Source organism: Durio zibethinus, chromosome 20, assembly GCF_047325235.1.
Source record: "Durio zibethinus cultivar Kanyao isolate XHJ-2024 chromosome 20, ASM4732523v1, whole genome shotgun sequence".
In the NCBI taxonomy this organism is placed as follows: domain Eukaryota; kingdom Viridiplantae; phylum Streptophyta; class Magnoliopsida; order Malvales; family Malvaceae; genus Durio; species Durio zibethinus.
The window spans coordinates 11,968,986-11,995,811 of NC_143181.1; the positions used below are offsets into that span (position 1 = coordinate 11,968,986).

General features: G+C 29.5%; 1 long non-coding RNA gene across 2 annotated transcripts; it reads left to right on the top strand.

Moving 5' to 3' along the window:
• The first annotated feature begins 13,809 nt into the window (after positions 1 to 13,809).
• LOC111315185 (uncharacterized) lies at positions 13,810 to 15,161 on the top strand. Of its 2 annotated transcripts, none has more exons than XR_016330851.1 (2): positions 13,810 to 14,191; positions 14,877 to 15,161. It is a non-coding gene; the product is annotated as an uncharacterized LOC111315185 (long non-coding RNA). The 2 variants fall into 2 exon arrangements; XR_016330850.1 differs by having other exon boundaries at positions 13,810 to 14,087.
• Positions 15,162 to 26,826: the final 11,665 nt, after the last annotated feature.

A 26,826-nucleotide genomic window follows, 5' to 3' on the forward strand; every position in this document is an offset into this window, starting at 1 on the left:
TTTGACTCATGGTTTTGTCTCAATCACTTGGTCTTGGCTCAGTCCAGATCATTTCTTATGATTCATGGTTTCATCCTGGTCATTTATTTTTTACCTCGACTCGATCTTGGTCATTCCATCTTGACTCATAGTTTAGTCTCGATCACTTGATCTTAGTTCAGTCTAGGTCATTTTTCAGATTTGAAGGTCATTCTTAATTCGACTTGAACATAGTAGGTGTCTAGGTCTTTACAACATCCTTATCTAACAAAGATGTGCAAAGAAGGGCAACTATAAACACTTACTTTTATCGGGGCCCAATTAGGCCCATATATGTCTGGACCCAATTGGTCCCATCTAAGTCCGGGCTAATCAGGCCCATCCAGGTCCAATTAGATAGTTTTTTATTATTGTATATAAATTATTACATTATTATTATTTTAATTTTTAGTTTTTTCTTTCTTTTTCTGTGTTCTTTTCTTTTCATTTCTTTTTTACTTTCCCTTTTTATCCAATTTGCACATGGACAATCGCTGAAAGAATCGAATTAGAATCCCATGGTCAATGCCTTTAATGCAAAATCAACCAGAACCAAATCAAGGACCTAGGATTACGTTCAAATAAAATCAATCCCAAGATTCAAGCTTGGATTGATTCCATCTGTTTTCTAAAATTATTCCTAAGACTTCCTATAAATTGGATTGAAAAACAGAGGACAGACACAAAAAATTATTAAAAAAAGTTTGGGAAATTTTGGGCAGAAAGGGTTCTTGGAATTTAATTTTAGGATTTTGGGTTTAATTCGTAGTTTTGGATGTGATTCTAGGTTTCTAGAGGTAAATTTAAGGTTGCAGAAGGTTTTGGAAAGGATTTAGAGCTTTTTGGGATTTTTTTTAGGATTTTTTTAGGTTTTTCTGGGTTTAGATGAGTTTTCCAATGAATATTTAAATTTTTTGGTGATTTTTCAGCGAGGTTTTGATGTTTTCGATGAGATTTCTAGAATCTGACACGTTTTTCAAAAATCGATGGGTTTTTCAATTTTTAGTTAAATTTTTCGATGACATCCCCAGAAATTGGTGAGATTCCCAATTTTCGGTTAAATTTGTCGGTAGGTTTTTGGAAGAATTCTAGATAGAAAGCAAAGCTTCTCGGTCTAAAAAGAGAAAGACCAAAAGGAAATTTGAAGCAAAAGCATTAGAGGTGGCTTATAAAGCAGCCCAAACGACACCATTTTGGATAAGCCAAGATCCGTGCACAGACCCGACGACCAGCGTGTTGACCCGATCGCAGGTTTTCTTTTTTCCATTTTATTAGATTTATTTTTAACCCATTTTATTTTCTTTTTTTATTTTTTTATTATTTTTCTGGCTTTAGTTTTTTTTTTTTTTTGAAAAAAAAGGGGTTGTTATTGCCATTTTGTTTCTAAGAGTAGAAAAAAAAAGGTAAAAATAATTTTAAAAAATCTTTTCAAATAACAAAAAATAAAAAAAATATTTGTAAATAAAGTTTTTCAAAATAATAATAATAAAAAAATCTTTTCAATAAAAAAAAAAGTCTTTTCAAATAAACAAAAATGTTTTTTTGAAGATTGCTTTGAAGTAAGCCTTAACAAACAATTGGGAGACTTTGCTAATTTTTCTATAATAAATCCGACAATGGAGCCTCTTCAGAATGGGACACTAGTCTCCATGAATACTCTTGAGGTAAGAGAATTATCCTAAATTGCTACCAAACTATTGGGATAATTCTAGGGTTAATTTTCAATATTAAATTATTTGGTAAATCATAAAAATGATTAAGGCTTGGATAATTTGAAATCAAAATGGTACCATCCTTTGGAGGGGCGTTGTAGGGGTGCTACAACCTTCTCCATGCGTAACCGACTCCCGAACTTAACATTTGTTTTGCAGATTAGATTCAATCAGGTGGCCAATCACACCTAAGCAAAAAAATTTGTGGCGACTCCTTCTTATCTATGTTTAGTGGTAGGTCTATGGATCCATACGTTATGACAGTATATAAATTAACTGGCTTTCTTGTATGATACTAAATTGATGGCTTGTGATTTCAGATAATTGAGAAGTTTTGGTCCTAAGGTAATTTTGATTAGCCTTCTACATTATGGGATTAATGTTTTTTCAATACAATTCTATGAAGTAATTAAGGAAAGATATATTGCAATCTTTAGTTAATGGTTGATCTAGATTTTAGGTGTTGCCTTGTGAATATGAATGTTTCGTGTGGATAGGATGAATAGAAAAGGTTATGGAAATATTGTTGGAGCTATAAGATGAAAAGGGGGGAAATTGGGATGTGGCTTAGTAGTTTCGTGAGGACAGGATGAAAAGAAAATGTTATGGGAAGTATTTTGTCTATGAGGGCTGAGAGCTTTGGCACTTCATAAGGTTTGGGTGATTTATATTTATGGAGTGAATTTATGGATTCTTGAAGAGGTCTTATAGGAAATTAATCTGGTTAAGTGGTGATTGCTCTTGCGACGGCAAGCGTTAATTTTGGAAGTTGATTGGGTTTGCTAATTTTGAAGACAGCTTTTTAAGTGGAAAATGACTTTTTTCTTGGTGCTTTTGAAATTGGATGAAGAATTTTGGTTATCATGATGGAAAATAATTTATTTTACGGGATTTAACTGACGCTTTTGATTTCAGGGTCAGTAGGGAGGCAAGGATATTTGGTGGAGTTAGGATTATTTGGTTGTTCAATTATTTGTCCATTGAGTTGTTGACGCTAGTTTTGAGGTGATTTTGTAAGTTATAATCTCTTGAAGTTCTGTCTTCTTGTAAGCTCTTTGTTAATACTAGCTTTGTCCCTAGTTTTATCCCTTTTGGGTTTTTAACAAAATTGAATTTCGGCTGAGAAAGAAAATTGCTGATTTTTATATAATATGTTTATTTTAATTCATGATATTTAAATGCCAATTTTTGAATCCCTAATATTTTAAAAATATTTCAAATACATCCAGAACGTATTTAGTATACAAGATTATGATGGATAATATAATATAATATTATAAATAGGATTAAATTAAATAATATCATTCTATCTTGTTTTGATGTGTGCAAAAATTAAAACAAGATAATTTATTTATAGGTTAAAATTATCTTTTCTCAAAATTTATACAATTTAAATTATTCATATAATTTTTAAAAATATAATATGACATGTAAGTTAAATCTCATTAATTAAAAGTATTTCTCTCCACTTTAGAAAGATTGAATTATCTTATACTAAAAAGATAATTAATCATCTTTATAAATTTATCTCTTTTTTAGATGCAGACTAAATAAAATATAAAATAATTATCATAGTCATCAAATATAACATCATTTCATTAGTCAACGTTGAAACATCAACTAAATATGCCACCTCAAAGCCATTCAAATGCCGACATAGCACAAATCGCACCTTAAAAGATTAAACGAACCCATATTTTGCCCTCATAGAAATGTAAGTGTTTGGACCCATAAATGCAATTTCATCTAACTGATTATTGACTATCAACAAAACAATTAACTGATCGTTGTCCAATAAAAATTTTCATCATTGGTCCATTCCCATATATGGAAGGTAACATCTCAAAGTTAATTATTACAAACCCAAACCACTCACAATTCATCAATATTATTAGTTTAATTGCAAATTAAAGCTTATTATCAAAGCGCATTCAATATCTTATGTGAAAGATGTCATCTTCAAATGTTCAAGGACATTAAGTTCCAATCATAACTTATTGGAACATCTACTAGGTTAAGCTCATCGTATAATTTTGTAACTTCTGATTTGGGGGTTTGGCAAGCGGTGCTGGGTGCCTCACCTCCTTGTTTTGGACTTTTCACTCTTTTCATTCTTTTCTTCCATGCGCAGCTCTCTGATGAATGGAAACAAATAAAAGGAGAGAAGAATTTAGAGAATTCAGGAAAACATGATTGAATATGCTTAAACGGTAAATAGTATGTAGAAAAAGATACCATTTGGTGCATATGAAGCATTTGGTTTACACATATTCATTAAGTTGTTGTAAGCGTCTCTTAAAAACTTTTCAACTTTTTCTTTGTGATCTTTTGTCGGAAAGTTGTCTTCTACTACTTTATCCTTCTGTTTCTTTGCACGTTTGGGGCGAAGCCCATACAATTCAAAGTTTTCTACCTCAACTAGTGATCGGCATATAAAGTCCAACCTCTTATGGTAGTAGAACTGCAATAATAATTAGATATTATTGTTAATTACTGATTAATGAGATATACATATATATATATATATACATCTTTTGCCAAAGACAAAAAAAAAAAAAAAAAATCATATATCTTCGAAGAGAAATGTTAAATGATTCAATAATTTGATTGTCCTACCACTCACAAATATAAATGTTCGAAAGTCTTTTAAGGATCATTACCTTATCAATCCTCCCGTTAATGCGCTGCCTAGAAACAGCAAACCAATTTCTTTCGACCCACTCAGGCACGGGCTTTGACTGATAGGAAAGCACCCAAGAAAACCATGAAATTAAGCACAAATGAGAGAGAGAGAGAGAGAGAAGGCAGTGAGTAGAGTTCTTAGTTTCTAGTTTATAGCGTGTGAATGGCTCTTGAAATTAGGGGATTTTACACGTCTTAAAACTTAGTTTAATATACCAAGGAAAAGTCCTAAATTGATAATATGATAGCATGCATTTATATCTTAATCACACTTCGTTGATGGTCTGAATGGACAGCAACCTATGAACTTAATTTTATCCCTTACCGGCTTCTTTCTTCTCCTGACAGAAATGCCATCGCTTTCAGGAAGCTTGAAGGAAATAGGAGTTGCACCAGTTGCACAAACAGCTGTTTCTCTGTCTGCTTCTAACAACTTTAAAGGATTTGGCAAATTCTATCAGATATGAAGACATGATTTTGTTCTATTAAATAACAATTATAATATCGCTAGCTACTAATAGTATTTAACCTTTTTGAAATGTAACAACTAAGTTCAATTAACATTCTAGCATTTGGCTCTATATTAATAAGTGCATGTATCTCTTATTTATAAAACATTCAAGCATTTGAGTCCACACCTATAAGTGCATGTATCTCTTAACATTTTCTCTATTATCATAGCTTTAAAGTCAGAATTACACCTAGTCAAGTGAATGTGTCACGGACCTAAGGAAGAGTCCTAAATCCCACATCGAACATAATAGGAGGGTCCCTGGGGTATAAAAGGGTTCACACCACCTCCGCCTTGTGAGGCGCCTTTTGTAGGACAAAATCGTGAGGCCAGAGGAGCCAGAGCGGACAATACCTCACAAGGGTGTGAACCGTGGCGGTCAGGCTGATCCAGGACGCCGGAAGGGTGAATGCCCGGGTCTCGGAGCCGCGCAGGTTCGGAGCTTGAGTCTCGACCCGTGACAAGTGGTATCAAAGCCAGCCCTAAACCGTTCGATCCACGCCAAGCACCTCGAGGGAGGTAGGCAGGGTGGCCAGCTTCCGTGACGAGGGCGTCATGAGGTTGGGTGCGAGAGAATGTCACGGACCTAAGGAAGAGTCCTAAATCCCACATCGAACATAATAGGAGGGTCCCTGGGGTATAAAAGGGTTCACACCACCTCTTCCTTGTAAGGCGCCTTTTGTAGGACAAAACCGTGAGGCCAGGGGGCCAGAGCGGACAATACCTCACAAGGGTGTGAACCGTGACGGTCAGGCTGATCCGGGATGCTGGAAGGGTGAATGCCCGGGTCCCGGAGCCGCGCGGGTTCGGAGCTTGAGTCTCGACTCATGACAAGTGGTATCAGAGCCAGCCCTAAACCGTTCGATCCACGCCAAGCACCTCGAGGGAGGTAGGCAGGGTGGCCAGCCTCCGTGACGAGGGCGTCACGAGGTTGGGTGCGGGAGAATGTCACGGACCTAAGGAAGAATCCTAAATCCCACATCGAACATAATAGGAGGGTCCCTGGGGTATAAAATGGTTCACACCACCTCCGCCTTGTGAGGCGTCTTTTGTAGGACAAAACCGTGAGGCCAGGGGAGCTAGAGCGGACAATACCTCACAAGGGTGTGAACCGTGGCGATCAGGCTGATCCGGGACGCCGGAAGGGTGAATGCCCGGGTCCCGGAGCCGCGCGGGTTCGGAGCTTGAGTCTCGACCCGTGACAAATGCACGTATCAATTCTTTGGTAGCATTTCATCTGTCATTATTTTTATTATAATCCTTCAATTATCTAATCATAATAAAAATTATATAGAAGTCCATTACTATAAGTTTAGGATTCACATAATATTTTGATGGATTCTACATAACTCTAAATTTTGATTAATCAATTGTAGTACAATTATTATAGTTGATATACTTCTCATTTCCTTATACTTATTTTATAATTTAACATGATATCAGAATAAGCATTACTCTCTATTGTTATCCCCTTCATGATAAAAAAACCATAGATATAACAAATCTATAGCGTAGGGGACAATGAAACTCCTAGACAATGCATTGTAAACGTAACAAATCTATCACAGGAAAGAATAACAAATAAGAGTAACGCATGTTCTGATGCCATTTTAAATTATAGAACACATATAAGGGGATGTTGCACACTCACTTGACATTTTGTGAGGTATAGTCATGAATTTATAGCAGTAATAATAGAGAAAATGATAATAGATTAAACTTAATTTAGGGTAAAGGTCATATGATCATTTGGTACGAATCAGTATCAAATTAACTTGATTATATATATGTATATATATAGAAGCTGAAGAATATACCTTGTTTTCCATGGTGATGATTGCTCTGGTTTTTGCTTGACTAGATTGCAAATTCGTTGTTTCCTCTAGAAAAAGATAATTTAATTGTTTAGAGATAATAATGCCTAATATGCAAAACAAATAAATAGAGCTACTTTTTAAGTGCCAGCATAAAATAATACTGTTATTGCTGGAAAATATCGTAAACCAAGAAATAATGATAAAAATTAGGCTGAGCTTTGAAGTGTGTAGACCAGTTACTTAATGGACAATAGTGTCTCAAAGATTAAAAAAAAAAAAAAAAAAAAAAGCTCTTTAAACATTTTGTGGAAAATTGAAAATGTTTCTATATTAGATTGAAAAGTCCTTTATACATTTGGTTTTCACATGTCCTCTCATAAACCAACGGCTTTTGTGAATAGATGTAACTTTTCACGACAAACAAACAAAAATTGTGTTTGTCACAAATTTTCACTTATGTAAGTTTCCAGCGATGAACAACTGTAACCTTTTACTTGGTTGACAGACTCAACATTTCACTTAATCAACAAATACAACTTTTTTAAAATTTTTAATTGAAAATCAAGTTATTTAATTAAAACTATTTCTCACTATACCAAGTAGGTACTTTATATTTATAGACACTCCAATATGAAGTACTTGATCCACTAAAAAAATACTTCGAAGGACTTCTCACGCTCATGTGGAATAAATATTTTAAAAGTTCTCTAACAACATTCTATATTACCAACCATTATTACCACCGTAAATTCACAACCAAAAAGAAAGTAATTTTTATTCTTTAAAATAATATTATGACCGATGATATATTATGAGCTAAAATACCAAATAAAGCCTTGAATTATTTCAATTACTCGAAAAAAAAATCTTAGTCTTTATTATACTAAATATGCTTCTATTGTTATAATCTTCCAATAAATGTTAACTAGTGATTTTATAATTTAATAAAATAGATTGATAAATTTAATTCTAATACGATATTATGATAGTCCAAGTAATTTATAGTGATTGTTTATGTGTGGGTTTTATACATCTTATAGGCTTAATTTAGTTTGGCGGTTATATAAGTTTTTAATTCAGTAAACTTTTAATGGGGAGGATTTTATAATTTTAATAATATTTGGTTAAGGTCCCCTATATATTTATTTCTAAGTAAAGGTATTTATTCATTAAAAGTCACCAGTAAGAGAAAAATAAAATGGAAGATTTAATCTCTGCAACATTGATATTACTTTCGCTTATCAGTCATAACTATCCAAACATATACGTAATATAATTGAATTTAGTATTCTAATATTTACGTATAATTTTGAATTATGCTTACACGTGATATCAGAGCTTGTTATGTGCATCACTCTTTTATGTCAAATAATAGAGTAGTATACTAGACCTATTACTTTGTGCTAGTGATAATATATCAACGGGTTGATGCACACTACAATACCTCCTAAACGTTTATAAAACATAATAAATAGTGCTTGCATGAATGTGTACATTTGTCTATTACAAGCTAACAATAAATATATATAAATATATATATATATATATATATATATCAACTTCATGCTACACCATAGTTAGACACTGAAACATCATATTCCAACCAACATTTTTTTTGTACAATTTTGGTGAGATTAATAATAAAGAAATTAAAACCAAGTAAATGAACTGAATTTGAAAGGTAAAAAAAGAAAGGAGAAATTAAAAAAAAATGAATTTTATTCAAATAGTTTTGCCTTCCCCTTATATATGTGACATCTTTGATGGTTTTTGTACAAACCATTTTTGTTTGGTTCCACATCAAAAATTGTATCTTTGCTTTCACTTTCACTAGCAATCCCATTTTGAAATTGGATTGAGAAACAAACATAAACCACCAAGAAAATGACATTTATATATCTTGAAGTAATCAATAGATTTAATATAGGATTTGGTTAATCTAAATGCTAAAATTTGCAAATTACAAAAGATTTCAATAAAAATAAAATGAAAATAGAGAAAAAGAATCACCTGAACATTTGTCTTCTTTGGTACACCCAGAGAAGGTCATCGCGGCATCCATGATATTGTTCTTCCTATCACTCGTCAGAAGTATTTTGATAGTTTAGAACATATACATTCGGCCAGGAGAATTTTTTTGAATATTGAAGTAGAAACTAAATTTATATATCATGAAAAGAGCAAAAGAGGTAAAAAAAAAAAAAAAAAAGACAAATACAAATACTTTTTATTTGTAATTATTCATTATATCCATTTCAGGTAAGTGAAAGTTGATTAATTATTACTTTATCTGCATGATTGAAATATTAAAATCTAAGTTGTCTTAAAAGAGTCAGAAAATTCTCTAAAAAAAGTCAGAAATCCAAAGCGGTAATTTTAAGAAAAATTTAACACTTTTAATCTTATTTGGAAGTCTTACACAGGCATTTTGCCTAGAATTGGAAGGTAATTGCTGGCATCTAAATGGAGATTTTCTTACTTATTCCAACCGGGATTTCCTTGTTAGCAAAATGTGAGCAATAACTTTATTTTAGATGCCAGCCCTTTGATAAACTTAAAAAAAAAGAAAGAAAAACCCAATAATAAAAATATAAAGGTTAAATTTTAAATACTAATTATAGATTATAAAATTGTTTGATATTCTGTTTAAGTTTAAAAATAAATTAATTTTAATTACGTTTCTGCAAAAGAGATGTATATGATTTTATAACTACACTTAAATATTACATAGATGTATCTAATAATAAAACGTAAGGACAGGAACAGATTCAAGGTGGACAGGAGATAGCTGGCCCACTAGAATCTGGAAAATTAAATATTATCATTTGTAAGAAACTTAAATTTTAATTATTTTTATATTTTATCCTTATTAAAATCTAAAAAATAATAATAATTAAAAAATCCAATTTTTTTTCTCCATTAAATTACAAAAAGGCATCTAACTATAGGTTCCCAAAATAATATTAAAATGCACATGACTATATTAACAAAATTAAAAGGATAATTGAATAAAGTAATAATTAACAATGTAAATATAAAAATATTATGAGTTAGTATTTGATACATGATATATATTATTTATAATTTTTTACTATAATATTATAATTATCTAATTACAATTAAAAATTATATAAAATTCATCACTTAAAAGTTTAAGCTTTATATAATTTTTTAATGGATTTTACACAATGCTAAATTATAATTGATTAATTACACAATAATAATTATAAGTGATATGCTTCCTTTGTATTCTGTCAATGTGAAGTTTTAATTATACATACACAAATAAGATTAGTTGAGTAATATATATTTCTTACGGTTAGGGTCGGCAAATCAACCCGAAACCGTCGGGTTCCGACCCGACCCGACTATTTTAAGGTCGGATTTTTTTCAAAAATCGGGTTTAAGGTCGGGTCAGGTCGATTTTATTTTTTAAAATGTCGGATTCGGGTCGGGGTCGGGTTTGTATGAAATCCGACCCTACCCGACCCGAAATATTTATCAAAATACCCTTAAAATATATATATAATTTTTTTTAGGGTTTTTGAATTTTAATTTTTTTTCACCGCTCTCTCGCCTGTAACGTCAATGATTCCAATTCCTTCTTTTGCTTCCAAACCTCAGTATCGGTTTTAGCCTTACTCTTCTCACATTCCAAAACCCTATTCTCAGTCGTTAGCTGAAAAACCCTATCTCGTCATTCTCCTCGGTCAAATCAACAACTCACTCTGTCACCCCTTTTCTTCCATAGCTAACTATCTCTTCATTGTCGCTCTCTGTAATCAGATCACCAACTTCATTATTCTGACTCTTTAAAACCTTAACTTCATCCTCAAGTACAAGCTTTGAGGCTTCTAATGTCCTAAATCTAATTCAAGTGCTTCACAGTCACTTTTCCACTTTAGAACCTCCAATTCCAGCTCCAGAAACCTTGCATCGACTTTCTTTTTTTAACAATTACTGGAATTACGAAAACAGTGGTAGGCAGAGAAAGAGACAAAAACGTTGGTGCTTTAAAGATTAAATTAGGATCGGATCGGGTAAAATTCGGGTAAATAATATTTAAGGGGGTCGGAGTCGGGTTTTTCAGCTACAACCTCCGAGCGGGGGCGGGTTGGGTATCGGGTAGAAACATTAAAGCATCGGGTTGGAGGCGGGAAAAGTGAAAAACTGACCCGCCCCGCCCGATGCCATCCCTACTTACGGTATATTTTTAAAAAAAATCAATTAAAAAAATGAGATATGTGCCACTCAACTAATTTCATTTGTCTACTTAAAATTTTACATTATGAATGAATCCAATAGTAATTCAATTATTATTGGTAGTTAATATAGTAACTTCTTTTGACATTAGTTAAAATTAACTCCAATTATTTTTTCAAAAAATTAAAAAAGATTCTATAAAGAAGGAAAATTATAATGAAAAAGAAAACAATTTGTTAGGAATCAAACAACTCAGTAAAAGGAAAATAAATAAACAAACTTATCCAAAAGGAAATGTAAATTCATTTAGTGTAAGTATCGAAATAAGATCTTTGTTAAAAAAAAAATTTTTAAATATATCCTTTTTGACATTTTCCATGTTAGTTTGATCAAGTAATCCTTATTTGATACCTTTTTTTTTTTTTTTAACTTCGTAGATTTAAATTAATTTTGACAGCTTGATATACAAATTTAATATTTTATGAATATATGGATTTTTTATTTTTTAAAGTTATGTGACATATTTTATTAGTGCTTGTAGATTAAATTTGCTTAATTATAACATCCCAAAAATGAACTAGTATAATGTTTCGTTCAACTTTGGATAAAATTTGTTTCTAAAACTATATAAGAAAACATGTCTAAAAAATTATTCTAGAGTTTTTGTATAAAATGATTTTTTATATTTTTTAATTTTTATATAAATATTATTTTATATTTCTAGAAGCATTTGAGATTATGCATTAATGAAGTTTATTTTAAATTATAACAATTCTAAATAAAATAGTGTAAATAAATATTACTTAATAATATACTCCATCCAGTATAAATTCTGATCCATCCCTGCATAGGGATAACAGGTCAAACAATAAAAATTTTTAATAAAACTTGATTATAATAAGCACTGAGTTAAAAATAGTTAACAATTTTTTTAGTAATTATTCAATTATGCAAATCCCAAACTGAGCAAATATTAAACGGATTACAAAATTAAAGTATGAATTATATAGAATGACTCTAAATAAGTTTTAAACAATTGTTAGGGACCAGGATTTCCTTTATTTGATATGGTACTGTCGATAATAGTTTAGTTTGGCTTCATTTAAAAAAAATGATTAATCAAAATTATTTTGATTATTCAAAATTCAAAATGTTTATATGATCAAATTGATTCGGTTCATCGATATTTAAAATTTTAAAAATTTTTTGTTAAACAATATTTTTAAAAATTTTACTTAAATTTCTTTTAATTTTATAAAAAAAATAATAAAAAGGGTAATAAAAACTAAAATATGATTTGATTCAAATATTTTTAGTTTTTATACTATAAGCCGCACGAAGAAATATTTTTATGATTTGGAATTGAAAATGGAATCAAGTATAATAAAACTTGAAGTGAGCATTGAGATTCTGGATCTAAGTTCCATTTTTTTCAATTTTTTTTTTTAGCCTCTTTGTCCACTTAAGCTAGAATTATAATATTTTTATGAAATAATATATATATATATATATATTTACATAAGAAGCATAATCTATAAGAACAGAGGGGAGATCTTAGTTTTCAACATATTTTTTAAGAGCTTTCTAGCTCTTAGGCCAAGGAGTTGAGTAATAATATTTGTAATCACATTTGCAAACCAGTTTTTTTTTTTATTTAATTTTGAATAATAATTGTATGTATAAAAATAGAATTTTATGCTGCATAAATAATTGAAACTATTGAAAGTGCATATTAATCGAAATTTACATTAACATGTAAAGTTGTTTCATGTAAAGAATACTCGTTGGTCAATTTTTTTTTTGTTTGATTTAATCATTTGATTTTTTATATAAAATATAATACTGGATTATTGAAACTTCTCACTGTCATAATTTTACTAATAACTTCATAAAAAAATGTTAACATAAATTTTGAATTCTAAGGTTAAAACAATTAAATATAATTTTAAACTTTTTTATTTATCAAATAAAAATGTTTAAAAAATGTAATTAGAATTTACTAAAACATACCCCAACAAAATGCAACGTTAGTGCCCATGATTGAGTTGTTTCTTTTCTTATTTACTGAAAATGTGTTTTTCTTGTCAAGAATGAAAATGAGAATTGAATAATTAAATTATTATTATATAAAATTTTTAATTTTTAAATTTTACATGCAAAATAAGATAAAAGCATATAATTTATAATTATTGTATTCCAATTAACTAATTATAATTTAAAATTGTGCTCATATTTATATGTTATTGACCTTTATATAATTTTTATTATAACTTAATAATTATAAATTTATAATATATAGAATTGTAGGCCAATAAGTTCGTGTCAAATATTTTTTTTCTCTATTATTTTTTAGGCTAAAAAGTATAAAAGGCTTCTGAACTAAATTAAAAAATCATCTAATTTTTTTATTTTTTATTGCAATTAATTAAATTCTCTAATATTTATTTGTTGCAATCAATCATCCCTTTTAATATTTACTTATATCAAATTAAGTTTTTATTTAGATGAAAAGTTAACAAATTAAGTTTTTACCAACTAAGATAAAATTTCATATAATATCAATAAAATAAAATAAAATTTTTTTCATGTGACATAATTAATATATATAAATTAAATAAAATAAATTTTTTTCTTTTATTTTTTAATTCTTTTCTTTCTAAAATCTTTCTAAGAATTTAATTAACTGTAGTGAGAGATTAATTGATTCAATTTTATTAAGTGACTAAATTTTATCTAATTAAAAATTTAATTGAATCAAAATAAAAAATTAAGGGTTCAATGATTGAAATAAAATATTTAAAATTTAAATAATATTTTAATTATAATGCCAATATTTTTATCCTTAGCCTATTTTTTAAAAAAAAGATTACCCTTAGTTTGGGGCAGAATACATGGGCTGATTTGAGCTTTCAGTTCACTGTGACGAAACGTGGAAGGCCCAGCAGGTTGTTTCTCTTCTTGTTAATTTTGGAAGCGAAAAGAAATCAGTTAAGTTTGCCAGAGAAACATGGGCTGGTTTGCTTTTCTGTTTGTTGGAGCCCTGATGTCGAAAGAAACGAACAAAGTAAATGGAAGACAGAGGATTTGTTCGTTGGCAGCGGTGGAGCTCCTCTTGTGATGAGGTTACCTTTGAATGCTGTAGGGGTAAATCCCTGAAGAACTAAACCCAGCAATTTTTTTTCCTTTTTCCTTTTAATTCTTTTTTTCAGACTATTTATATTAAGACCTTCGGGTGCTCACATAACCAGGCAAGTGCTCTTTTTTTTTTTTTTTTAATAAAATGTTTAGTTTGATAATCAGCTCAATGGGTAGTGTTGAGGTTAAAAAGAAGACCCAAATACTTTGATTTATCAAGATTTTGTGTTTTACATGCTTATTCAGAAGATTTGATTGAAATATACGGATCCTAAATGCTTGAAATAGTAGTAACCATGCCTTGATCTTTATGTCTAATGAAACTTAATTTTTTAATTTGCAATTACTAATCATCACTGCAGCTATATTATTCCTGTCATTTTAATTTTCAAACCTTTGAATTTTCATGTGATTGCCTTGAGATTTAGACTATCTTGGTTGGTTTGGCGTTTGAATTTTCATCAAGGGAATTGATGTATTACAAGTCACTGATGTTGTCATGTTGAGGAGCACCAAAAACAGAAGTCATTGAAGATAAGAAAACCTTATTACCTAACAAAAGAAAAAAAAAAGATTTTTGTGATTTATCATTTTATCTACTAATTTGAAATTTTTTTGGAGATATTAATGGTGATTGATTACATGTTAAACCTGATCTTATATTGAGCTTTGACATTCCGTTCGTGATACAAAAATAAAGGCATAATCCATCTCATTCATGTTCATTTGTTGTTCTAAATGTAAATTTCAATTTGATTTTTGCTATTAGCTTTTTCTGATATTTTGACTTCTTGTCAGAGTGACGGTGAATATATGGCAGGTCAGCTTTCAGCATTTGGCTATGCAATATATGACAATCCTGAGGAGGGAGACCTTTGGCTAATTAGTACATAAGGCTTCTACACTTGAATTAATTTAGTTTTCTTTTATCATTATTTGAGATTGCTATCACCCTTATTCTCCTTAATATTCTTTTAGTACTAGTGCTAAGTGCATATATTGTCATGCTTGTAACAATTATGAAATCATCAAAATATTAGGTTCTCATGACCTCAATATATATTAAAAATTCATTAGTAATTTTATCCAACTTTCAAATATCACAAATGTTTCATGCATATGAAGAATTCAATCAATACATCTAAAATAATAAACATATCTTTCATAAGTATATCCTATCCAAACAAGAATCATAAGCTCATACATATGCAATAAAGCATAAATACTAATGAGTAATAAGGTTCAAATCATCATCATGTCATAACAAAGAATTATGCAAGTATGTTTCCTAACATGATGAACACATATACTATAGCAAAGAAATAATAAAAGCATAATTATTCAAATATATTTCAATGCATAGCAATGTACTTAATCCAACATATGCAAGTATTCAAACATATATTTCAATCAAAGTCATACAAGTATATGTAAAAACATTTTATATTATATATAACAATATACCTAATTCAAAAAGATATGCAAGCATTTAGGCACAATATGGTACATGCTATCTCAACGATCAATGAACATGTATAAAATTTTAAATTATAAGCTCACAATCTATAAGTCAAAACAATTAAAATTTAAGAAACTAATATATTCAACTCATAGCCATGTTCAAAGATTCAAACAAATATTCATGCAATAAAAACTATTAATCAAAGCAATAATAACTAAGTATGAATATTAATCAAAATGAACTAATCAATCCTAGCATTTAACAAAGTTAAAACAAATTCTATCAAGTCGCTTGGTGACTAATTTGTGCAATGTGTTCACATATTCAACCACAAAATCTTATTTTGCACACATCAAACAAGCATTTATAGTCACATAGCATAGATTTAATACAATTACCTCCATCTTTGTCAAGATTTATTGTTGTACTCATTTGGCTTTGAGTTCTCCATTCCAAATATTTTGAGCAAATCTTTAAGATACTTGAGCTTGATTAATGAAGATATTTTGCTTGCTATACTTGAAATTCTAAAATGAATGTTGATCCATTCATGCTCATTTCAAGTTTTCTTACAGACTTAAAAAAATTCTTGACAATAAATATTCATTAGTAGTATCAAGAATATCAATTGATAAAATATACCAATTGTTAGAAAATGAATTTCATATTCTAAATCATAATAGGAAAAAGAAAATTTCATCATTAAGCTCAATTTTTCAATTGCAAAGGAGATATACACTTAAAGCTAGAAGTTATGTATCATGTCAAACATCAAATATCTCAATATTGACACTAAAGCAAAAGTTATTAAATAATGTGCAAAAATCAACTTGTGTAAATAATGATCACAAAGAAGACATTCAATATTCACATGTATTCAAGAATTCACCAAAGAATATTTCAAAATCAATTTTAGGCCATGTAAAATTAAAAAAACTCAAGGAAGACATATTTATCATCAAAAATATATTCAAGAAAATTTTAGCACAAAAGTATAAATATGTCTACACAAATCATAGGTCAAAATTAACAATGACTTAAGATAAACATAAGCATTATAAGAAAGTCATTTCCTCAAGTCAAATTTCAATCATGTCAAATCGAGATAAATTATATTCGTCTAGGCATGCACCTGACAAAAACAATAGATAAACCAATAACATATATCATTCATGATCAAGTAGTTCATCAGGCATTAAAATAAAAAATCAAGAGATATATCAATTGAATACAAATTCAAGCATACTTGAAAAGTATTTGACAAAATTTAATAAATCAATTAAGGACAAAACAATCAAGTTTCAAAAATATTTTACAAAATCAAGACAAAAAATAATTTACATTTCAAACCATAAATATTAAGGTCAAATTGAACTAATGGTCATACAAGCATATATCTTGACCAAGACTAGGATGAACCAAGAATTAATATATTCCATTTAAGTACATAAAGTTCATTAATTCGTGAATCACAAATCAAGAGTTAAAAGAATTGAGAATAAAACAATCAAGTTTTAAAAAATATTTCACAAGATTCAAGCATTATAAGCAAATTAAGCAATTTTAATCAACATAGTCATATAATCATTTTCAACAAAAACAAATCATTTATATCATACAAAATATATATTCATCATGCTAATATCATTCAAACATATATATTTATGTAAAACACCATAGGATAATCCATTCAAAGTTTAATAAGTGTAGGATTTTGATTTTTGATAATTTAAAACTCATTTTTGCTTAGAAAAATACCTTGATAAATCACAAAACCAGTCATGCTCATTTTTAACTAACTTGAATCATTTCAACAAATTTCAAATAACAAAACAAAATTGTTCAAGTGCTGATTAGGCCTTAGAAACAAGAAAATCCAAAAATTAATTTTTAAACCTCATATTTCCTTGAAAAAGGGTACTACGATGAGCAAAAATGTTAAAAATATATTTTAGCTCTTTAAATCATTTAGAAAAGTTTTATATCATAATTTGAAATTATCCAAATGGTTTTTATGTCCATATATGTTCAAAAACAAGATTTGATCTTTAAAGTTTCAAAATCCTTTATAACTTGCATTTAACACAATAAAAAATTGAAACCAAAATTGAAACCATTGCAAGTTAATCAAGTTTCTTTGTTTGAGCAAAATTAAAACATTTAACGCAAGGTTTTCAAATTCATTTTGCACTTAAAAACTCGCTACAACAAAATTTCATAGTTTAAAGTTTGACTCTAGCAAAAATCATTTTCAAAGCAAAAAATTTTAAAATCATTAAGCTTTGTATGCTTCCCCTAAGTTTGTGCATAAATATGAGACAATTAAGCACATAAATCAAACACACCAAGCACCAATAATAATTTCACAAAGCCTGATATCATCAATATCCAACATTCATATACACAATCATAGTTAAGAACAAGTTCTCAAATTTAAAGAAATATATATCTCAAGAATCAATTTTACCAGCCATGAGAATATGTCAAGATCATTCACACAATCCCATTATCAAGAGCATTCATGAATTCTCCTAAAATATATCTCAAGCAAATAAGCATTAAACACACTTTCAACAAGCATCACAATCATGCATTTAATAGCAAAAATAAATGCATATTCAATCAAGCTCATATAAATATATCTCAAGCAAATAAGCATCAAACACACTTTCAACAAGCATCACAATCATGCATTTAATAGCAAAAATAAATGCATACTTAATCAAGCTCACATATTTCTCAAAATCATGCAATTTCTAACATGTAAACTACTTTCATCCAAATTTGCATAATCAATATAGCATATGGGGGCATATATTTTTTTCAAAATAATTGAGAACTAATCAAGATATATCAATAAAGCATATAGCAATTATGCACTTCAATATTCAATCAATGATAGGCAACCAATTTCAAATTCACTTTAAATAAAAAAATTTGGCTTAGAGGTTATCAATCTCCATTGTGTGTCTAAAGTTCCATTCTTCAAAATCACATTGTAGCTATTTCCTCTAGCACACTTACAAAAGACATTTTTCATTTGATTTTTGGTACCCAAATTGCTTTGAGTCCTTAAACATTAGTGACCAAGTTCTAGTTCCTTATGGACTTGTCTAATTCTAAATGAAACTTTACCTTTATAAGACAAATACGTGTAGTATGACCATGAAAATTACAAAAATTGCATTTTGTTATTTTAGCACTTAAACAAGTCTTGAAAATATTTTATTTTTCATTTATCAATTCATCAAATTTCTTTTTCAAATCAACATTTTCTTTTTCTAAAAATTGATTTCTATTTTGAAAGGTTTCAAAATCTATTTTCACCTTTTCATTTTCTTTTTCCAAGATATTTTTTTGCATTAATTAAAAACTCATTCTCTACATTCAACTTTGAAATTATTTTGTTATATTTTAAGTACATTTTTCAAACTCAATTACTAACACATTATAACCATCTTGTAACTCATCAAAAGTATAAAAGTTTGAATCACAAGAATTAGAAGTTATCTCCGATTCTTCAATAGTCATGAGATATGATGCATATTGGTTGAAAATTTATCTTTTATATAGCTCATCCAAGTTCCTCCATATCTCATTTGAAGTGGAGCAATTTGAGACCAAGTTGAAGTTATAAGAGTCAAAAGCTCCATAGAGTAAGCATTTAGCCTTTACATCATTCATTATTTGCCTAGTCTAGTTTGCATCATTTTAAGGAATTCCAAGCCCTTTTTCCATTACTAACTATGCTCCAAAATTTTAGGCCATTATGAATACTTTCATTTTCATTCTCCATTGACAAAACTTAAATTTTTCGATTATGGGAGCTTTGAAGATATTCTCAACATCTTGGAACCTAAATTGAACTATAGGATCTTTACTCAAAGTGGTTAAATGTATAAAAAGAGACCAAAGCTATAACACCAATTGTTAGCTTTTAAGGTGAGATGGTGATCCAAGACTGAAGTGAATTGGATCTCATAAAATTCTTTCCAAATAATCATTTCAATATAATTGAATGAAAGACTAAAAGCAATATCAAAATATGACACAAATAACAATAAATTAATGAACTTAAAGTAAATATAAACAATGATCAAAGTAAAGAGATAAAGATAAAGAAATCAAATATAATGATTTATAAAGGTTCAGTTCTTCTCCATAAGGCACCTACAACCTTGTTAGCCTTGAATTGATCCTTATTTTGAAATGATAAAACATTAAGTTAAATAAGCTTGATCAAGATTTTGAAAAAGATTTATTTAGTACATGCTCTTAAGTTTTATATTTTGGTACTAAATAAATAATATGTTTTTCAAAGTATAAACAAACCTTTCTTTGTTTTCATATTTCTCAAACCAAATCTATCTTTAAAAATTATTTATTTGAGCTTAAATGAAAGCCTAATTGTTGTTTTTAAAGTGAACTTATTAATTTTGGACTTAATACAATTTTGATAATATCGGTTTTGAGAAATATATTAACTTAAGAAAGTTGTTTTACAAGAACAAAGTTTTTCAATATTGAACTTGTTTTATTTTTCTATATTAATTCACAAAGTTTTAATATTTAAATTTTATATGATTGGAAAGCTCTTTGAGTCTACTTTCTAACGTATCAAATAAAATCAAAATTCAAATTTTTTTAGGAAAAGATTTTGAATTTTTACTAGACACCTTGTAGTTATCTAAAAACTACATAAGGGGTAGATTTAAAAATTCACTATAATTCATACACAATGAATTAGGTAATTAATTTTATAGATAGAAAGCTCATTAAGTCTAGTTTCTAAATCTTTAAACGGTTTGTGATTTGAATTTGTATAACTCAAGATATGATCAAATTAGTTAATAGAGTGCATAATAGGATGCAACCAGCTAGCCATGGATAAGATCGATCCCCTCAAAAAAGGATCGATTGATTTTTTTTATAGAATGCAGGTTTGTGCTCATGCATGAAGAATGGATCAATCACCCTATTTAAGGGATCGATCACCCCCTTGAACCAATCGATCCCCTACATAAAGGGATTGATTGGGTAGGCATTTTCAAAGGTAAAATTGACTTCAAAACATGAACCAATCGATCCCCTCATGGAAGGTATTGATTGGGTCATGCCCAGGATGTGTCCAATGGCTACTTTTTCATGCTTTCAATGGCTAATTTCTTCTCCCAAGCATCCCCAATGGCTAGCTCTTCATTTTCTCTATATATTGGCCATTTCAACACACCAAAAAGGTTAATGAAGTAAGAAAGAAAGTGCTAACAAGTTATATTTTCATTTTCTCTTAGAATCAAGAGTTTTTAAAGCTTAAGTTCAATATCCTTTGTATTTCTTGTATCTAAAATATTGTTGTTCTTCATTCATCACATTTTCTTATACTTCATTAGGCAAACACTTAGCCTTTAAGAAGTATTTTAAGTTTGCATTGTTATTAAATGATTTTGTAATCAAGAGGTGAGGTATCTTCTTGAATTTGTGGAATCGAAAAGTTACTACTTAGCCTAGAAAGTAGAGAGTATAAAGTTTTATCCTAAGTCTTAGTGAGAAAAAGATAAGGTTGTAATTTTAATTCAAATATAATGGATTGAATCCTTGGTGTAGACAACCAAGAGAGAGGACATAGCTACCTTATGAAGAAGGACTAAACTTCTATAAATTTTTGTGTTTGATTTCTCTATCCTTATTTTTTTATTTTGATTATAGTTTATATTTGCTTATATTTCATCAATTCATTATTGTTTGCATCATATTTTAATATTGGTTTTAATTTTCAGCCAATTATATTGAAATCATTTGTTTGGAAAGAATTTGGAGAAATCGAATTTATCCCCTTTTTTAGATCACCATCTCACTTATAAAGCTAACAATTGGTATCAGAGTTTTGGTCTCTTTTTGTAGGTAAACCAACTTAAGTAAAGATCATATAGCTTAATTTTGGTTCTAAGATGGTGAGGAAGTCCTCAAAGCTTTTATAGTTGATAAATTTAAATTTTGTGAATGAAAAATAAGGATAAAGGTGTTCATATAGCTCAAGATTTTGGACTATGGAATGTGATGGAAAAAGAGCTTAATACTGCTTCCAAAGATGCAAAATATATTAAGCAAATAATAAATGATGCAAAGGTCAAGTGCATTGTCTATGGAGCTTTAAATGATTATAACTTTAACTTGGCCTCAAAATGCTCAACCTCAAATGAGATATGAAGAAAGTTGGATGAGTTACATGAAAGATAAATTTTCAACCAACATTCATCATGTCTCATGGCTATAGAGGAACCAAAGGTAACCTTTAACTCTTATGATTCAAACTATTATACTTTTGATGAGTTACAAGATACTTACAATGATTTAGTAATTGAGTTTGAAAATATACATTTGAAACATAAGAAAATGATTTCAAAATTGAATGTTGAAAATCATCTTTTGATGAATGCAAAAAACATTTTAGAAAAAAAAAATGAAAAGTTGAAAATAGATTTAAAAATCACTCAAAGTAGAAGTAAATTTTTAGAAAAATAAAATTTTGATTTGAAAAAGAAATTTGATGAATTGATGAATGAAAAACAAAAGCTTTTAAAGAGTTCATTAAGTACTAAAATGATTAAATGTAATTTTTGTAATTTTCATGGTCATACTATACATACTTATCCTATTAAAAGAAAAGTTCTATTTAGAATTAGGCAAATACGAGTTCCAAAAGGTACAAGAGACTTAGTGACTAACTTTCAAGAACCTAAAGCAATTTGGGTACCAAAAATCAAATAAGATTATCTCTTGTAGGTGTGCTAGAGCAAGGAGCTATAATGTGAGATTGAAGATTGAATACTTTAGACACGCAATGGAGATATGTAACTTCTAAACTTTTATTTGAAGAAGATTTGAATTTGGTTACCTATTCTTGATGAAATTTTAATGCTTGATTGATTATGCAAAATTTGGTTGTCTATTCTTGTTAGACATAGAATGCTTAATGGATATTGGTATATGCTTTATTGATATATCTTAAATATACCAATTTTATTTTATATATGTGAGCTTGAATTGAGTATACATTTATTTTTTTCTCTTGAATATATGATTTTAATATATTTTTTATGCTTGTTAATATTGTGTTTAATATTTATTTGCTTGAGATACATTTTTAGAAGAATTCATGAATGTTTTAATGAATTTATTGGATTACATGTAAATACTCTTCATATTTTGATATTATTTTTGAAATTGACATTATTGAGAACTTGTGCTTATAAATGATTGTGTATATGAATATGGATATTGATGATATCATGCATGCTCTATGAAATTGTTATTGGTGCTTGTGGAAAAACTAAGAAATAAATCAGTGTGAAAACTGAATGTATATTAAAACACTGCTTATTGAGAATTATACAAGAATCTTAGGTTTATATACAACTAACTAGGAGTTAAACTAGGAAACTAAATCTTCCTAAAAAACTAATCTTATAATTGAGGATTGTCTATCCTAATTTTAGGAATACAAATACTTAATTCTAGATACAAATATAAATATACAGATTACAAGATTACAACCAGCTGTAAATAAGTGTTTTCCCACACTCTCCCTCAAGCTGGTGAATAGGTGTTTTCTATTCTCAGCTTGGAAATAATTTCTTAAAATGTTGCACTTCTAAGACCTTTAGTCAACACATCTGTAAGTTGATCCTTGGTTGATACATAAGGTGTACAAATCAATCAACTGTCTAGTTTTCTTTATGAAATGTCGATCTACTTCAATGTGTTTTGTTCTATCATGTTGCACAGGATTGTGTGCAATGCTTATTGCAGACTTGTTATGGTAGAGTCTCATTGGTCCATCCCACTTGATCTTCAAGTCTTCTAGGATAATCTTTAATCATAGTAGTTCATAAATTCTTTGAGCCATTGCTCTGAACTCTGCTTCAGCACTTGATCTTGCCACCACATTCTGTTTTTTACTCTTCTAAGTCACAAGATTACCACCTAAGAAAGTGCAGTAGCCTGAGGTGGATCTTCTATCAGTTATTGAACCTGCATAATCAGCATATGTATATACTTTTGGAACTGACCTCGAATTTTTTTTGAATAAGATACCTCTCTCAGGATTGGCCTTCAAATAGTACAATATACGGTAGATAGCCTGTAGGCGCACTTTTTTAGGACTATGCATAAATTGTCTTACCACACTCACAGCATATGTTATATTAGATCTAGTATGTGAGAGATAAATGAGTCTTCCAACTAATCTTTGGTACATCTCTCTATTTATAGCAGTATCTTCATTAGCTTCTCTAATTTTATGATTAGGATCTATAAGGGTATTTGCAGGTTTACATGTAAGCTTCCCAGTTTTCTTCAGAAGATCCATCACATATTTCTGTTGTGAGATGAAAATACCATGTCGTGAGTGAGCTACTTCAATTCCTAGGAAGTACTTCAATCTCCCTAGCTCTTTTATCTCAAATTCTCTAGTCAAACACTGTTTTAGAGATTCTCTCTCTTTTTCATCATCTCTAGTTACAATTATATTATCAATATACACTAATATAGCTGTGAGTCTCTCTGAATCAGAGTGCTTGATAAACAATGTGTGATCTCTTTGACTCTGTTTATATCCCATTGCTAGTATCACTTTGGTAAATCTTTCGAATCAAGCTCTAGGAGACTGTTTAAGGCCATATAAAGTTTTTTTCAGCCTGTATACTTTGTTTGCTTCTAAATGACCTTTAAATCCTGGTGAAACCTTCATATATATTTCTTCTTCCAAATCACCATATAGAAAATCATTCTTTACATCAAATTATTAAAGCTACCAACTGTAATTTGCAACCAATGATAACAAAATCTTAACTGTATTCATCTTAGCAACTAAAGCAAAAGTTTTCTGGTAATCCACTCCATAGGTTTGAGTGTAGCCCTTAGCCACTAACCTGGCTTTATATCTTTCAATAGTACCATCTACCTTGTATTTTATAATGCAAACTCATTTACACCCCATTGGATTTTTTCCTTTAGGCGACTCTACCAGTTCCCATGTCTGATTTTTCTCTAAGGCCTTCATTTTTATTTTCATGGCTTGCCTCCATTTCTCACTGGATAATGCCTCAGATAATGTAGTTGGAACAGAAATAATGTTTAAGCTCACAAAAAAATTTTTTTGGGATGGTGAAAATTTTTCAAATGACACAAAATTAGAGATTGGGTATAATGGATGCTTGGTACATTCTTTGGTTCCTTTCCTAATGACAATAGGCAGATCATAATCACTAGTTATAGTTTTAGAAGATTCATGCTCATTTTAAGAAACAGCGTAAAAAATTATAGTTACCTCATTTTCAGAGTTAGGATCAGGTTCTTGGACTGGCACTGGTTCAGGATCTAAAACTTTTCTTCTTGAGTATACCTGTAATTCCTTCATAGAATCAAGAACAATATTGTCCTTTGTCACATTTTTCATATTTGGAATGGGTTCAAACTCAAATTCAGTGTTTGACTTGGGTTCAGTAGAAACAAGTTTCGACTCAGAAGAATTAATGGGTGTAGATGTTGAAGAATGGGGCAAATCAAGCAAAAAGAAGTCTTTATCCTTATCTTCTATGAATAAAGTCTCTCTCTGAAGATAAAATTGAGTAAAAAATGATTTATTTCTTCAAAAGTGACATCTGTAGACACATAAAACTTTGTAGTATAAGGATGATAGTACTTATATCCTTTTTGAGTTGAAGAATACCCCACAAAAATACACTTAATCGCTCTTGGATCCAACTTTCCCCTATTATGACTATAAATATGAACAAATGATGTACAACCAAATATCCTAGGTGTGATTGTTTGTGATATTGAGGTTGGGATAAAATTATGAGAGTAATTTCATAGGAGTTTTAAATCTTAAAACCCTTAAAGGTAACCTATTTATAATATGTGTGGCAGTGAGAACAGTTTTTCTCCAGTAAAATTTAGGTACATTTGCTTGAAAAAGAAAAGCTCAAGTTGTGGCTAGTAAATGGCTATTTTTCCTCTCTGTCACTTCATTCTATTATGGAGTATTAACACAAGATGACTCATGGATAATTCTTTCTTTTTAGAAATAGGTAGATAGATTCTGGTTGAAGTAGTCTCTTGCATTATCAGACCTAAATCTTTTGATTCTCACTTCAAATTGATTTTGGATCATGTTTTGGAAGCTTAAAAATATATTATTCACATCTGATTTGGATTTAAGTAAAAAAATTCAAGAGACCCTGGTACAATCATCTATGAATGAAACAAACCATCTCGCACTAGAAATATTAAGAATTGTAGAGGGACCCCAAATGTCACTATGAATCAAGTAAAAAGGGAGTAAAACTTCTTTTGTTACTGATTGGAAAAGACACACGTCTATACTTTGCAAGTTTGCAAACATCACAATGAAAATATTCGACATTTAATCTTTTGAACAAAGAAGGAAACATGTTTCTCAAGGTTTCAAAAAATGGATGTCCAAGATGAAAATGATAAAGCCAGATTTTATCTTTATTGAAAGATTTTTCAGAAAGAAATGACAAAGGTAAACTATTCTTGATACTACTTGTGTTATTTGATGTCTCAATATAGTATAGTCCATCCTTCTCCTTAGCAAGTCCAATCATCTTCCCTGAACTCTGATCCTGAAATTCACAATAAAAGGGATAAAAAGTTACTTTGTAATTCATATCTCTGGTAAGTTTTTGTATAGATATCATATTAGTAGACAATTCAGGAACATGAAGAATATTTTTTAGAACAAACGAGAGATTAAATTGAACATCTTCTAATCCTGCCACTGTGGTAAGTGAACCATCTGCAACAACAATTTTCTTATTACTAGGACACAGGTTATATGTACTAAATTTTTGTGAGGAATGTGTCATGTGGTCTGTGGCTCCTAAGTCAATTACCCAAGAACTCGTAATAGGCTTAGCCGAGACATTTAATCCATGAGAACCGGAAGCTTTACCTGAACTAGAAACCTTACCCAAAGAACATACCATAGTAGGCTTTTCAAGGATTTTCAATAAATTTCTCAACTTTTCAATCTCTTCCCTGTCGAACTCTCCTTGTTTTTGAGACATCTGTAGTACTTTAGTGATTTTTCCAATTAACATTTCCTCAAATTGGGTGGTAGAGATATTTTTCTTTGAAAGGGTTCGGCAATGAAGGCCTAAACAGGATTTGGTAATGAAGGCCTAAAAAAGTCAGCAATGAAGACTGAAAAATTTGTTTTTCAAAAAGAGCCTAAAGCTTTGATACCATGTGAAAAAACTA